The 14,688-nt window shown below is 46.6% G+C and overlaps 1 protein-coding gene across 4 annotated transcripts in view; it reads right to left on the reverse strand.

Annotated features, from left to right (window-relative positions):
* The window catches only part of PAX5 (paired box 5), a 124,623-nt gene that overhangs the window by 64,052 nt on the left and 45,883 nt on the right, over positions 1 to 14,688 (reverse strand). The window lies entirely within an intron of this gene.

The raw sequence follows: 14,688 nt of genomic DNA on the forward strand, positions 1-14,688 counted from the left end.
GACCTGCAGCAGCATTGTGACCCAGGTAGTGTGAGACAAATGCATCCCCCTTCTACCCTGTCTCTTTCGCGGGGCACAGACCAGGTACACATCTTGAAGCGATTGCACCAAGCAAAGACAGACAAGAGCTGCCTGCTGCACAGGGCAAGTGGCCACTGAAATGAGCCAGCTGGGGTCCATTGGGACTTGCACATGTTGCTTTTTGCATCTGCTCAGTCTTCCCAATTAAAACACCAGGCAGGCATGAAGTAACACCTCCTGTGCCCTCCTGCCAATGACACAGCTGCCCCCAGGCCTACAACACTGCTCAGGACACAGCAGCAGCAGCACAACAGGGTCTCAGACTGTCAGAAGTCTTGGGGACTCTGGTCTTGGTCTGCCTCCTTACCGACCATGTGCACTGCCTTCCCTGCTGATAGAGATGGTGCACCGAGCACCTTCACTGTCAAAAAAGCCTTGAGGCCCCTGAAAGGCAGAGTGCTGTCCCTCAGGTCACATCCATTACATCCACTGTTCACCCATGATGCCAGCAGCAAGACAGACCTCACACAAATATCTCCAAGTCATTGTGTCTTAATACTTTAAAATTAATCAATAAATAGAGGTAGAAGTGGTACACGCCAGGCAGGCTGTCCAAAGAAACCCCCACCTCAGCTTGACAAAGGGAAAAAATTTGTAACATTAGATATGGTTCGAAGAGTTTAATCCAAAGAAGCTCTAATTAATCTCCCCAGGCTTTGAGAAACCCAGCACCACTTGCAGCTGCACAGGCACTGCTGTTGCTCTGCCTGGAGTTTCAAGGGAATGGAAAATCCATCCTAATGCCCTCCTCCTCAGCCACTCAGGATTTAGATGGGAAAGTCTTCCAAAAAGCTATATATCAAAGTCTCACCACTGCTGCCTGCCAGCCACCTCACCATTTCATAATTTACTTGGCATTCCCTGCACTGTCCACCACTGCCACCAAAACCAATCCTGCTTTGGAGTAAATGCTATTTACACACCTAATTTAGGCCAAACCCCAGTTATTCTTTGATTTCAGCCACGTTGGGATCATTGCTGTCTCACAGAACATGGAAGTTTGGCTTCAGTGGTACAACCTATTTCCCTTGGTTTAAATGGAGTATTTCTGAACCTCCCTTTCACAAAACATATATGTTTATAAAAAATTAGCAGCTGTGCTTCATTTTAGCCCAGATCGAATTAGGATTCATCCCCAGAGATTCCTCTGAAGGCAGTGGGAATTAGCTCATGCACCCTGCCATGAACACATTTACCCTCATACTTCAAAACAACTGACCTGTTTTTGACCCAATCTTCACATTATCTGCATGTGGGAAATGACACATTTTACATTTCCACAGTGCAATTCATAAGTGAGCGCAGTCCTTCTCAGATTTTCTGAAGGGATCCCCAAATCTAATCTAAATGCCTAGAATTTACCTGTTGTTTTTCTTTCATACATATAAATAGCTGCATTTCCATTCATTCTTTGTTTCTCATTTTCATTTTGTTCTAATATCTGCATGTAAATGTCTGAAAATAGCATCTGTAATTGAAGATTATGAAGTATAGCCAGCTCCTGACAGGCTGCTAAGGAAGATGGATTATCCTCATTTTTCTGTAAATTTTGTCAATTTTTGAATTCATAAGCTATCAACACTGATAAAAATGTGACCGCACAGCTGTGTCAAAGTGTACGGCATGGCATCGGTGCAGCTCCTGAGGAGGATGGCTCTCCCCAGCCACCCGGTCAGGGGCAGGCACTGCAGGAATCCTTCCTAACTGCTTGCAGTATCTACATCCCAATCACACCACCCCCTCCACCCTGCCACCCCCCCCCCTCCCAATTCAAATAAATAAATAAATTGAAAGTACGCAAATTCTCTGGTGCACCAATTCACATCACAAAGCACAATTTATTATGTGTTCTCCTTTTTTATTTATCCCTAAGTAGTAAACACGATTTCCATTCAGGGGGTTCGTTATGTTCCACTCCTACCAGACAATCACAGCACACTTGAGGCAATTGTTTAGCCTCTTCCTCTCAATTTTCCCATTACTGGGAGTAAGTACTGTTGGGACTCTTTAATAGCCCGACTGCAGCCCATATCAATAACAGATGAGGTTTAATCGTCCAACACAAAAATTATTTAGGCTCAGTAAGGACATTCAATGTCATTTGCATAATGGCATTTCTATCCTGAGCACCTAACCCATCGTGCATAAACAAGGCCCTGGGACCATAAATAATAATAAATCATGACGTCCACACTCCTATTGCTGTAATAGGAGCCTCTCTATGTAGAAATTATTTCAGTAGGAAAGGGGCACTATAATTTTAAAGACATGTGGCATTGCACGGACCAGTAAATCACACCCATGTGCACAATTGTGCACACACACGTGCCAGCAAGGCTGCCTATGGTGAGCAGCAAAACCCCAAGGAGTAGCAGCACAGAAAACTGTCCACACTGAGCACTGGGAATGCTTTTGATTATTGTTCCTTAGGCAGAGGTAGCAGGCTGAACAAAAGCAAGGTCTGTGTGCAGTGCCTGGGCACGTGTCCAATGGACCTGTTAGTCTGGCAGTCCCTGCTTGGTCATTGCTCATGCCTGCTCTCCTTTGACCTCTCCAGGAAGGTCTGGTGGAAAGAGAGCAGAGACCTGCAGATGCTCATGGGTATTTCCCAAGTAAGCCCTTCATGGGCCATTGCAGTCCCCAGTGTCCTCTCCCCCCTCCCCCATTCCAGGTAACTCAGCACTGCCAAGGCCACCACTAAACCATGTCCTCAAGAGCCAAAGTCTTCATCTGGTTTTCAAACAGAAGCTTCCATAGAAAACCATGGCAAGGCCAGCCCAAGGGAGGCAAATGTACACAGCAAACTGAGGTGGCTTTCCAGATTTCAGTCTTGCCTGGCCTCTAACAAGTGTGTGGGTGAACAGAGACAGCAGCACAGTGGCAACAGCTGGCCTCTGCGTCTGCCAGGATTTGCCAGCTTCATCATCGTATATTTGTCCTCAACAGCTCTGTCCTTTCTCAGTATAAACACTGCTCTGTCTCCTCTAGGACATGAAAGAAAAGTATGATTCACCCCAGCCCACACCCACCCCCAACAATACTGCTCAACCCTGCAAAGGCTCTTCCCTGCTGTCTCCATGACAGAACCACCCAGTTCAGTTTACTGAGAAAGGCAGAAACTCCAAGAAAGATTTTATAGGAGCCTGCTCCCAGTGCAACACCACTGCCTGCACAGGCACCTACTCCCCAAAACAGCGTCTCCCTAAGCCCCCTCCAACTTCTCCTCCCCAGTCCTCCTCCTCCTTCCCCTCCCGGGGCAGTCCTCACTAGCTCCTCTCTGGCTTTCCCCACAGACTCACATGGGGTGTTTCTCTTCTCCCCCTCCTTCCCGCCCTCTCCCTCTGTGGCTCCTCTCACCCCAGGACCAAAGGAGCTCTCTCAGCAGCCTCCACCGTCCTACATGCACTGCTGAAAAAAGAGGTACTTCATCAAAATAAAGCGCGAGACATCCAACTGAAACAAAGTGTAACACAACCTGCCCTGGTGGAAAAAACAGTTTGCTTTTTGTAAACCCAGCACATAATTTATGCCTTTATGCCTCTCACTGCCACAAGCCATTGTTAAAATGCACTGTTTCTCAGGAGAGGAACTGGACACTTTAACCCTTAACAGTAACAATTTCAGCCAAAGAAGGAGGGAAAAGGTACAATCCTCCATCATGGTGGCTCCACTGCTTCCACTGAAGCACCAACATGGGTGTGAAGAGAAAAAAATACAACACTCAGCATAGTCAAGTATTTCCTTATGGAGAAATACAAAACAGAAATATGAAGGCACACTGAGAATGTTCGTGAGGTTGACAACGATATTGTCCGATCTTCAATCCATCCCACCAACAGTTCTGAACCCTGAGAAGTCTTATGCAAATTTATGATAATAGTTTGGTTTTCTATAATGCTTTCAGATGAACTACCCAAAGACGTTTCACAGATGTCATCTAAGAATCCTATCATATCAGTTTCTGTATGATATTATGCATTGTGTACAATAAACTGCTCTCAAAGTGGCATCCCATGGCAGAATACCAGGGTCCAAGGCTCAGGGACAGCCAAAGCCACTGCAGCCGCCACAGACACAGGAGCACCAAACCTCTACCCAGGGGGAAGCCAGCAGAGAAAGCCAAGGAGATTGTTGGTTTGTGGCATGTTGCAAAGTCCAAGCTGAACAAATTCGTATCAACCCATGAAGTCCTGAATTTCAAAGCTGGACATCAAGCAACACACATGTTTCATTTTCTAAAAGACTCGCTTTTGCCCATGGGAACCTGGTGACTCTACAGGGGTCAGCAGCCTTCTGCCTTTCATTTTTGGGGTGGAAACTTTCCCTACAATGCTGAATTCCCCATCAAATCCCCAACATGGAACTGACTTCATTAAAAACCAACCAACCAAAAAACCCAAACAAATAAAAAAAAAAAACCATGCAACAAAACCCCCATAATTTCCCAAAGTTTTTCTTTCATTTCTTCACCCACACCCAAACTAGAATGGTAATGGCCACAATATTGTAAGCCAGTTTTCATTACAGCATTTTTATGGAAAAGCCAGGAATCTTAAAGAACCAGGAATCTTTTCCAACTTCGGTGATTCTATGGTTCTACATCAGAAGTTTAGATTAGGTATTAGGAAAAAAATTGTTATGAAAAGGGTTGTAAAGCATTGAAACAGGCTGCCCAGGGAAGTGGGAGTCACCATCCCTTGAAGTGTTCATAAAATATGTGGTTATGTTTGAGGACATAGTTTCATGGTGAACATTGTGGTGGTGCTGGGTTGACAACTGGACTTGATCTTAAAGGTCTTTTCCAGCCTTCAGATTTCTGTGATTCAGTAGGTACAAATGTTGTTTTCAGAAGATTTCTGTAGCACTTTCTGAATACAAGGTCTTCAGGGCAGGGGCAGAGGCAGCAGGAACCAAATTCTGTGCACACAGAGGGCAAAGCAACAGGTTTGGACACTTCAACCAGAGTGTTTTGTACAGAAAACAAGAAGTGCTAGGAAGGGTACTGGGGATGTGGAGCGGGGGAGACAGTCCTGTGCCTTCATGCATGCTGCAGGCATGCCTCATGCCAATGGAGGCCCTGGGAAGGCGAACATCAGGGGAATGATGTGGTGCTTGCTTTGATGTGGCATTCACCAAGGACGGACAGGCATGAAGCCCCACTCATCTTGTGGGGTAAATCTTGAGCTGTTTTTCCCCTTTGCTAATTAGCTGAGGCCCACTGAGAACCAAATCTGACCAGCAACAGGTCCAGAATGTGAAGGCCTCGGGACAAGGCACTCGAGACTGGGGCATGACAGAATCCCTAACTTCAGAAAAAAAACCACCCCATCCCACCTGCATGCCCATGGGGTGGGGAAATGGCCTCCTTGCCTTCAGAAAAGCACCTAGAAATACCAGAAATTATCTGCACATGGGTATAAAAAATGAAGCAAAATAGAGACAAGCCGACCAATGAGCAGGGTATCTATAGGGTGCTGGTCCCACATAAAGAGATTCTGTCTGAAAACACTCACAGTGTGCTGCTGCTGAAGGCCCTGTACCTCCCCGGTATCGTGACAGTCTCCGGGGAGGACCTTCTACACAGAAAAATTATCGAAGATTACAGGTTTTAGTGAAACATTTCAGCTTTTATCAAAACATTCTCTGAAAAGACAGGTTCAGCCAGGCATGCTGCTGTTATAATAATCACTATTTTGCCATTAAAACATCAGAAGAAGCCTGGGCACCACACAGAGAGTGGAACATCAGCACGAGCAAACAGTATGAAGCAAACAGAAAGGAATCCACCACTAGTATGACCTGAGCACCTCTCCCATCCCAACAGCAGATTGGGTTCTTATGTCAGAAGGGTATTTGGCATTATATTTTCAAAATTTCCCCCCCAGTCACAAGAACAAGACAGGAAACATTCAAACAAAAACAGATGTGGGATCAGTGCCCTCAGCAAAACCTCCACTGGTACAGAGCCTCGCAGTTTGGCAATGCCTGAAAACCATTCATCAGCCATGTAGCCTGATGACAATTTCTTGTGTACCATAACTTATTCTGTTACTTAATCCTGTGTTTCAATTATTTAGAGAGGTCCTAATAACCAGTGAAATACTGTAAGTCTAACATAGCATCAGACAAGTGTGATTCTTCTGCCTGGCTTCACTCCACAGCTCCCATTCCAGGAATGCACCCATCTCCTACAGTACCTCCTTCTCCCCAAGCCCTCTCGATGTGTCTCTGTATGTGACTTGTCTGGGCTGACTTGGACCTGAGGTCAGTCCTGAGCCTGGAGGGGGCTTTGCAGAGGACGTTGGCCTCTCCAAGGTTGCTCTTATTCCATTACCCTTTCAAGGGGAGAGGAGCAGAGCTGAAACCATGCTCCTACATATTAATCTTCTGTCTTAGCACACAAGTTCCCTCCTTTCAGATTTCCTTTTTTTTTTCCATTTTGAGAAATTCTGCTGCCACCAGGTTTTTAAGTAATCACTGTTCATAGAAGCAGAGAGGAATTTTGAAGCTATCTCTCTTGTCTGGAAGTAGCTTAGCTCTACAATTGCTTTTTGCCATTCAGACACTATTGTAGGTTGTTTCATTCAACCACCTCCTAAAAAAGGGCTACCCAAAACTATGGCATTCTTCTGAAAATTAAGCATTTGGATAAGCAAGTTTCTCAGGCTTCTGGGCGTTGCATGCTCCACCTCATCCCACATAGTGAGTGAACAGGTGCTGCTTGTCCACCTCAACCACACTTTTCACACTTTCCATTATAACCATACCAAAGTTTCCCTAAGTCACACCATAACAGTTGGAATGAACAAGGTGGCTGGACAGCCAGATCATGGGATGATCCAGGTTGGAAGGAAGTTTCAGAGGCCCCTCAAAGCAAGGCCAGCTATGGAGTCAGGCCAGGCCAGTCAGGGGTTTATTCAGCTTGGTCTTGAAAACACCACAGATGGAGACTGCACAATTTCTGAGGGCAAACTCTGCCCTGTCTGACTGCCCAGGTGGGAAGAACTGTCCCCTTGGGCCTTGCAGAGCCTCTCCTATGTCAGTTCATACCCCTTTCTCTTATGCTTCCACCACGCACACCCTTAAAGAGCCTGGCTCCTTCTGAGATGTTTTAGCACAACAAGTTCTTCAGGGAAGCATACTCCCATCATTGTCAATTATAAAATGATGGACAGGTTTAGAGAAAGGCCACAGAATTAGTGTAAAATAGCAGTGATTTCCAAACCAAAGGCTGGAAATTGTACTTGAAACTTGTCAAAGCCTGTGGGATCCAAACATTTACTGGAGACTAAGTAGAGAAGTCTTGTTCCATTCTTTGAATGCTGCTGCAAATCCTTTCCCTCAAATATAATGTGACTTGGCCAGGCACTAATTAAATCAATGGGCAAATATGTTTACTCACAGATTTGTCCCTGTCTTGCAGGGCTAACACAGACATAAGAAGGTCGGTCAATTTTTCTCTGACATAATTGGCCAACTAGTGCCGTAACATGACATTGTCTGATATTGGTGAAAGATGTGGTTTCTCTGTCTAAACTGAAAAAAAAAAAAAATTATTGCAAAACACACAATGAACAAATACGCAATTACTTAACGCCAGTTCCCAAATTTCAAAGAAATGTGAACACTTCTGTCAAGATAACAAGTGGGAAAATCTTTTCTTGAATTTTCCACCTCTCTATCACACTTAGAAGCCACGGAAAATCCCTGGAGGAAACCACCTGCTGCCTTTGGAAGATGTTGTGTTCCATGTCATCATTAAGCTCTGGATGTAAAGCTGATGGAAGGTGCTGAGATAAAACTTGGTGACTGGAAAAGCACCCCCTTCCAGCATTACCCAACAGTAATGTCTGCAATTTCCAAACACTGTTACCCAGATTCTCAGGGAAAAAAGCACACCACACTCCTCCTCAATGGCATCTCAGTCCCTGAGAAGCTTCCAGAACAGGGGAGAATGGTCTGCCCTTGCCAGCTGCCAATCCTCTCACATGTCACTGGCACCTACTCTGCATGAGCCTGTGCACAATGTGGGGAGCCTGTCCAGGGGAAAAGACATCCCCCCCACTGTGCACAGAGCAAGGAAAAAAAGAGACAAGGACAAAGGAGGTGTGAGAGCATGAGGCACAGCAAGGCTGGCCTTTCCTTTAGCTTGTGAATTTGTATTTTCACATATAGTCACATTTGAGAGCAGTCAGGAGGAAAGAAAAGGGATGCTTAAAACCAGGAATGCACTGCAATTCCCAAAGGAGATGTTTACCTGGGTATTTTGGGATTCCCCCTCCCTGATGGGTCAAAGGGAGGAGATTACAAGGATGACTCTATAGGAAAAGTACTCTCATTTGGCCCCACTGGAGTCAGAGGTAGTCCCTAGATAGAGCCATGTGAGTTGGGGTATGAGGCCCAGCAAACCCAACGCAGCAGACTCAGAGGTAAACAGCATTTGCATCAGCCTCAACCAGTGCTGAGGCTTCCCTAACAAAGTAACAGGCACTGGGAGAGCTCCAGTCACTCAAATTCACCCTGAAATCCCCAAGACCATGTGCTGCTGCTCTTCCCCAGCTTGGTCTCATTATGCTGATTGTCAGCACAGCAGGATGAGTGCAGAGAACCCCCAGCTCTGTCCTCTGGCAGCAGCTTTTCCTCGGCAGGATCATTCTCCCACAGCATTGCAGACCACAGGAAATGTTCCCAGTCTCCTTCTGGGAAAGCCTGCAGGAGAAATCCCAAACTCAGGCTGCCCACCGATTCCAGACAAAGTGGGAAAGCTGGTCACCACACAATTCTGTGGGGAGAAACCCTTGGGAAGGGGCATTGGGCTTTAGTGGGGCACAGAATATCTCCCTCTCTCTGCCGGACAGGAGAGCAGGCAACCCTTGGATTAGCCCACTAGGGCTTCTTCTCATCTCTTTTACTTACTCAAAGACCAGCTGTTTCAATTCCATCCCTCTCAGACAGCCTCAGCTGTCCCTGCAAGCTGCAGGGTGCTCTTCACAAAGATGATGCTGATGCAGGAAGACGTTAGCTGGATACATGGCTTCTGTCATGCTCCTTTCCCAGAAAACTCCCTGCCTCCACAGCCCCACTCTCACACAGAATACCAGATGTCATACAAAGGACTCTGCTGTGACTGTCACCAGCCAACATGACATGTCACAACAAGGCAGCACATGTGAGGAATTCTGTGCAGTCTTCAGACATTCACGCACAAAAAAATGCTCGTAAGGGAGGGCAGAGCAGTAGGAATGCAAAGGAGAGGTGTTGGCCCAGGGAGCTGTGCTTTCTGCTGCTATTCTAAAAGAAAAACGTTTCTACTCAAAAAAAAAGAAAGTTGATTTTCAGCAGGAAGAAACACCATGGAAGGTTTCTATCTCCTTTTTCAATCTAAAATGAGCAGAGCCGAAAGAGAAGGTGGTGCATCCTTCCCCATTCCCAGCAGTGCAATGGAGGAACATGGGGCTCAGAGAAGAGACTCTGTCCCGAGGAGACTTCAGCCTCTGCAGCAGACAAAGAAACTCTATCAGACAGCTTTGCAGAATAACCTGATGATGGTGAAACTGGAGACCACAGTTGGCAGCATAATCTTGGAGTTTTGTGCATGGAGCAGCTCATGGAGGGAGATGGGTGTAAGTGCTACTGTCATCTCAAAAAATCTGCTTCTCTGTCCCAGTGAAATGCTCCAAGTTATGGTTGAGCGCTGGTCCTCTCATCTTTTTTTTTTTATCTCTTTAGATTTTACCATTATTGAAAGGTTCTACTGGGCAAGGAAAAAATGTTGCCAGCCTGAGATTTCCTCCTGAGCAGTGCTCTAAGGACACTCTCCCCATTTCTTTTAATTTTAACAACCAGCCAGCAGAACTGAGCAGCACCAGGTGCAGGGAAACCCCTGCAGCACACACATGCTCTCCCCAGGGTGGGAGCAGCTCATTCCCACACCCCCTGAACCCCCCTAACATGACTTGTCATGAGGACCAGCAGCAAAGCCCAGCACTCAGGGAATCAACATAACAACTGCAGCAGGAGGCCAGTCCCATGTCCTGCCAACCAGCAGGAGCACAGCTTACCCCCCCCCCCCATCCCTGTGCAGGCCAGGGGTCATGGATGCCTGTCCTCCCAGCTGCTGTCCCTCCATCACCCTGCCTGCCCAGACCCTGCGCCCTTTCCATTCGGTAGGGGTATTGATCTGCTGGCAGCAATGGGCTGGATAATTAGCCAGGAATTAGGGTTTCTATTACAGCCAGGAGGCTGCCCCAGCTGATTTATCACCTGAATAATTTACTGTGATTGAAAGGAAATTAAAACGAACTCCATTTGACAACTGTGTGCTTTTATGGGCTTTAGTGAAGACTCAAAAGCCAAATTAATAGCCTGGTGTTGTTTGATAGTCTACTGAGGGTAAATATGGGAAGGTTTTTTGTCTCCTGATGTGCTCTCCTAGCCTGGCTTTTAGAGTGGGGTTTTTTCCCTCCCACCAATAAAGTCGCAGCCCTGATTACAGAAGAGGTTTCAGCCATAAAACCCACAGAACCACTCTGGCTCCCTGCTCCTCTGTGCGCTGCCAGCACTCACCCTCTCCTGCCCTTTTCTTCAGGTAGAGAGCCAGCAGAATGGAGGGGAGCAGGCAGGCCCCACTGGCAGCCCGCAGCCCACCCTGGCACCGGCACCAGCAGCCAGGGCAGCCCACCCAGCTGCTGATGCCAGCCAGTCTCCACTGGTGCAGGATGAGGGACTGGCTGCCACTGGGGCAGCCTGAGGAATAGCATGGGCATAATGCAGTCACCCACAGACTCGTCCTGTATCCTGCAACATCCAGTCATCACCTCGACCTGCTGCCACCCCGACAGGGCTGCAGGTGTGTTCCAGCATGGCACAGGGGGCTTCCCACCTGCTGCCAGTCAAACTCCTGCCTGCACTGAGGAACTGCCTGCAGAGCTGGCAGAGCAATGCTGGACTCCACTTCTCCTCTTCCTCTGTTTTTATTTTTTCTCAGTTTTAGTACTTGTGTACATTTATTGAACCCTGTGTTGTTTTGTTTTCCTTTTTAATTTTGCTTTTCATTTAGCACACCGTGCAATGCAGCCACAGTTAAGAGCCTACCTTGGAATGCTCAAATCATTTCTACAGGTGGCAGGTCAAGAAAAGATCTGGTTGTTCAAACAAATGATGAGTTAGTTTCATAATTTTCACTATTACTGGACTACATGAAGTTTTGGGAAGACACAAGCAAATATTAGCTCTGCATTTCTAATACAAGTGTCAGAGTATTTTCAGATCCTCGGCAGCCTCTGTAGGGCCAAGGGTTTCCCAGGACAAACCTATTTCTCACACTCCAGGGAACAGGACCATGCATATTGTTCCACAGTTCATAGAATTATGGCACATGATTGGTTGGGAGTGACCTTAAAGATCATCTCGTTTCAGCCTCCTGCCATGGGCAGGGACACCTTCCACCAGGTTCATTCCTTCCTTCTGCTTCTTCAGTAACTGCACTTGGGGACTGAGTGAGTCCACTTAAAATACAAACAGATTGTACTTTCTGGCTTTACTGGGATTTTCCTTGTTATTCCTGAAGATCAGACTCTAGTACTGTGAGGAGGATTGTGCATCTCTGTGCTATCAGGAGCTGCATTCCTGCGAACAGATCATACAGCACAGCTCTTCGGAGCAAAAAAATCCTAAGATTCCTCTTTCAAAGCCAAAGCATACTTGATAGGAAAGCAAAACTTGAAGATTTTCAAAAGGGCTTTATGCCCCTCTCTTTGTCAGTCCAGAGAACTCCTTCGTCATAAATCTCTCTGAATCAGGTTTCAACTTCATGCAATTCTTTGACTTTTCCAACTCATAAGTAATTTTAAGGGGTTCCTTAGCTGTCAGAATTCTCTTAGTTATCCAAATTCCATCTGCCTATGCTTATCCCTAGATCCATGTTTACTTGCATTCCATATCACAAACACATGTTACTATATGTTTGCCAGGTTACTGGTTTCTGCCAGACCCCAACATATCTACATTTTATACAGAAATTTATCTGAAAAAAGATATTCGGTTTAGTTCTAGCTAAAAGCAAACTAAAAAAACTAGTGCTAAATCCCTAGGAAGGGCCTGGGAATTATCTGCTATTAGCAGCAATAAGTTCTCTTCTATGTCAGGTGACCTACATAGTGTTGAATTTGGTCACATTATGTTATGTCTCATTATGGCCCTGTTCTAAAGTTTGTTGAAGTCAGTATAAATATTCCTCTTGGCTGCAATGAGTATTCAACTGGACCATGTGTGAAGCTGAAGTACAAGAGTCCATTTGTGTTGTGGACAGAAATCCAGCATGAATAATTCTCTTCTTTATTCTGAGGAAATTAATGCACTGACTCTCAGTTGAGCCAATCTGGCTGTATATCCGTCACCCTGTATTTTTCTCCTTAGAGGTGTTAATGCTGCTCTCACAGCTGCCACAAGCACATTCATCCACAAGCCCCCTTCCCACCTTGATGGGGCTTTCCTGAACCTGTCCAGCCTCCCATGCCTGAAGCCCCTGTCTCTTCTTGACTTTCCTGGGCCTTGGCCTCCAGGAACATCTCCTGTCTGTGCTTTGCCCTGGGGAATGTAAACAGTACACACAATGGATGCCACAGGCTCAGCCAGCCCAGGGCAGCTTCTCAGGGGTGCTGGGAAGAGCTTTTCCATCCTTCTGGTTGGAATCAAAGGAAGCCATTGGAGGACAATCACCCTCACAGCCAGGCTCAGGGTTTGCAGAGTACAGCCAGTGCCTCTAGTTCCTCCAGCTCTTAATGAACTATAGGCATTGGAAAATTTTGCAACTCAATGTTGCAGCTCTGCGCACAGGATGAGTGCCTGTTCTGAATAAAATCTGAATTGTCACTGCAGTGACCAGGAATGGTGGGGTTTTGCCTGCGGCAGGGGCCAGGCTGGAGTGTGTCAGTCTGCCACAGCACAACTCCAGGGCCAGCGGGGAAAAGCCACTCTTTGTGTCAGTATGGTTTGCTCCAAGGACAACTGGGGTGCAGCCTGTGCCAGCAACACAACAGCCTTCCCTGTGGGCAAGGGGACTTCACCACAGAGCTGACACACTGAGGATCAGTAAGGCCCATACACAAACATACACACACACAGAGAAGCACAGCGAGAACGGGAGCTGCTGCCAGCCCAGAGGTAAATGCTGTGAAGGTTCTTCTCCAGGACCTGAAAATTACGTTGAATTCAAGTTGTGGGCTTCATCCCGGCTGATGGAAGAGCTGTGTGGAAGTGGTGGGCAGCAGCCATGTACAGAATGGCAGTGCAACACTGACATTGCAAACACACCACTATGTGCATTTCCAGACCAGTGCCCAGAAACACGTGAAATTAGTTTTCCATGAACATATGCAGCCAGTGCAAATTGATCACAGGCTGTTTGCAAAAAATGAGTACAAAAGGGCACAAGCATGAGGGAAAGCCATTCATTCTACATAAGAATTCAAATTTATAGCAGGACTCTGCCGGGGGAAGTGGGTCAGGGTAATTCTAGAGTACTGACTTTATGCTGTGTTTTCTCCCCACAGTATATAGACACGAAAGGACTTGATGCTGTTTGCACAGAAGACCTTAATTCTCCAGGTCCCAGCTGCTGGAATTCCCCTGCTGTCAGATGTTTCTTATGCTCCACACATGCAGTGCTGCAGAGCACACACCTACATGTGCCCAACTGCACCACTGGCTGTCAGGTTGCAAAGTGAGGCAGGTAACAGGGGATGTCTCACTTCTGCCCCCCAACGCACACCATACGATGGAGTTTTTAATGGTAGGAACACACCATAGGATCCCCACCTCACCCAGCACACACAGTTGTCACCATTTCTGTCCAAGAACTGTCTAATGCTTTATTTTCCTGTCACTGTCCAGTGGTTGCCTTCTCTCTCAACATGGTATGAGCTCTTCCCCAAAGACAAGCATCCATTCCCTGTGGGTCTCTCCACAGGCAGCACAGCTTACAGCAGATGTGAAAACTCTTACGATGTTTATGGAAAGCACAACATGTCTTGAGGTGAGAAATAACTCAAGAGCTTCCATTTTATACAAATGAGCTGAGGGAAATGTAAAGACAGTAAAGTGAAGGAAGTACTCAAAACAAAGGGTTTGGAAGCTGTGAGCAAGCACTCCCACACAGACCTCGGTCCATCTACCTATACATGAGGAAGAACGGACATTTTCCAAAAGGCAAGGACAAATTTTGTCCAGAAATTTTGTTCAAAGGAAGACTTTGGGCAGCAGAGGCAAGTCTGCAGCTGGAGACCAAGCATGATGAGACTGCAAACATTGTGCTGTGCAGGAGGGACCTCTTCCTCTTGACCATGGCCAAGGGCCTTCCCCCAGCAGACAAATGAGGAGGAAGACTTGGAGAGGAGGCAAAATCAGGAAGAAAAAGGGAACTACCTTGTCTAGAGACTAACTTCTTCCAGTAAAATACCTGGAGCCCTCCTCAGGTGAACAGCACTGGAACATCAACAAGTTTTTGTGCAAAATTATTGATATTCAGATGGCTGCTACTGGATCAAATTTCTAATAAAATGGACAAACAGTGGGTCAGCAGCTCCTACCAGTCTTCTCCCCACATTC

The sequence above is a fragment of the Manacus candei genome, unplaced genomic scaffold (genome assembly GCF_025592945.1).
Source record: "Manacus candei isolate 608988 ecotype Guabito, Panama unplaced genomic scaffold, ASM2559294v1 h1tg000010l, whole genome shotgun sequence".
Classification (NCBI taxonomy): domain Eukaryota; kingdom Metazoa; phylum Chordata; class Aves; order Passeriformes; family Pipridae; genus Manacus; species Manacus candei.